Source organism: Callospermophilus lateralis, chromosome 12 (genome assembly GCF_048772815.1).
Source record: "Callospermophilus lateralis isolate mCalLat2 chromosome 12, mCalLat2.hap1, whole genome shotgun sequence".
In the NCBI taxonomy this organism is placed as follows: domain Eukaryota; kingdom Metazoa; phylum Chordata; class Mammalia; order Rodentia; family Sciuridae; genus Callospermophilus; species Callospermophilus lateralis.
In genome coordinates, this window is record NC_135316.1 from 90925044 (window position 1) to 90927299 (window position 2256).

The 2256-nt window shown below is 34.2% G+C and overlaps 1 non-coding gene across 1 annotated transcript; it reads left to right on the forward strand.

Annotated features, from left to right (window-relative positions):
* The first annotated feature begins 1312 nt into the window (after positions 1-1312).
* Positions 1313-1384, forward strand: Trnaa-agc (transfer RNA alanine (anticodon AGC)). The gene has a single exon. It is a non-coding gene; the product is annotated as a tRNA-Ala (tRNA).
* The last annotated feature ends 872 nt before the right edge of the window (positions 1385-2256 follow it).

The following is a 2256-nucleotide window of genomic DNA, read 5'->3' on the forward strand; positions in this document are numbered from 1 at the left end:
AAATGGACTTGCCTTGGACATTTTGCAGTGACATTGCATGTAAGGTGACCTTGCTCAAGGACCAGGGCGGATCCGGGTTTAGGGTGGATCAGGGTTTAGGGCTCTCCTTGGGTTTAGGGTGGTTCCAGGTTTAAGGTATACCCTGCTGGGAATAGGGCGTATCCTGCTACCTCAGGCGTGCCCGCTCCTGGAGTTCCCGTTGAGTTCTCCCGGGATTCAGAGAGTATTTTGGGATTTTCCCCCAGAACGTGTTTGCCTCAGAACGTGTTTGTAGGGTGTTGGTGTGAGTTCGGGAATAAAGATTTGCTATTTGAATCTACAAAGCTGTGAGTGGCTTGTGATTTTGTGCCCAGCCAGACTGCGGCAGGAAATGTTGATCACTATGCATTGTATGCATGTGTTAAAATATGACCAATACTCTATAAATATATACAATAATATGTAAAATTATTTTATGTTAATTAAAAAGAAAAACATGGAATAAAGAAAATGGATAGAGGTTAAGGAATCAAGTTAAAAATAAAATATTTCTGATTTCTCTTTTGATGGCAGACAGCATCATGATAGCTTCCTCTAAAACCAATCCCAGAGAAGAGGTAGAAGAAGAATACATACATTTCAAAATAATCCAGAAACCTAGAAGCAAAAGTCATGGCATCACTCTTGGGTATACTCAAAGTTGTCTTGAACTGGTGACAAAGATGAGGGAAGTGAAGGTTTTAGCAAGATGATGGGGTAAAGGGTAATATTTAACTTCACCTCATTCCTTTCTTCCATTTTGATGCTTCACATAGAAATTTTATGCAACATCTCAGGAGAAGGAGGATGTTGAGGAGAAGGTGAATGTCAGAACTAAAGTGCTAGACAACTTAAACATGATGGTGCAGGAGGGCGCTGCAAGTATAATGTGGTGCAGGTTTTGTTACAGAAAGATATACCTGTGAGATTTTTTAAATTAAGGAACAAACACAGGAAATTTTTAAAGAATAAAAGTGGGTTATATCATAATTAACAAAAATCTTAACACTGGAAGTCAGAAAAGGACAAAAAGTCCTGTGAATGAAAAGAAAATATTTAAAAAAGCCTAAAATTGATCTTAATTTTTAGTAATTATCAAATCCCTAAAAAATTCTTTGTACTATCCAAGATCATCAATTTTAAAAAACAGGAGTCAATCATATTTTATTGTCAGGAGATATATTTAATCAAGGAACACAGAAATTAAGCGACATAAAAATTGGAGAAAAACTTAGGCAGATGTTAATTCAAACTCAGCATGGTTCTAGCTTTGATAATATATGTTATGGGGGCTTGGGTTGTGGCTCAGCGGTAGAGCACTCACCTAGCAAGTGAGAGGCCCTGGGTTTGATCCTCAGCAACACATTAAAATAAATAAACAAAATAAAGGTATGGTGTACAACTAAAAAAATAAATTTTTTTAAAAATATATATATGTTATGGAAACAGCATAAGAAACAAAATAAAATATTATGTACTTGTAAAATAAATGATGGAGTAGAAACATTCATAATAAAACATTTGCTTTAAATAATACCTTTGCAAAATGTGTAAAGGTATAATTGAGAGAACCATAGAAATAGAAGATTCCAGGAGGGGATTTAACAAACTTCTCTCAGAAATCAAGAGGTCCAGGAGAGAAACACAGTGTTATTAAACATTACATGGTCTTATCAATGTACTCTATATACTAATTTTATTTATATGTAATCTGTCATGTATTCAGATACACATAACCATATCTAATGAAAATAATATTAATAAGTGTGAACATCCTTTGTAGAGTTGCACATTGAACAAAAAGTGAACACGGTGTTGAACAATACACAAAATTTTGTGCCAAACTATTTGATAAAAGTATTTCAATAAATTCTTAAAGCAATACAAAAGATTCCCCTTTTTTATATGAGAACATAGGACTATATTCTTGCATACACAAAACTGTCATTTTTCAAACCTTGAATATTCAGATGGTTGCCAAGTTGGTTTATCTCTCTAATCTCTAATCTCTATTTCTCCTAATCTCTTTTGAAACCAGATTTATATAACTCCCTGCCTATTTCACATGTTCACTTGAGCACTTAACAAATACCTCAAACACAGTATGTCCAAAATTCTACTTTTGGAATATTAATGAAACCATTTCTACACACATCTTACTTCACCTGGGAAGATGGCAATCAAAGTGTTCTTTTGCTGAAATGTGAATTTTGAGTCATGTCTTTTTCCATATTTGAA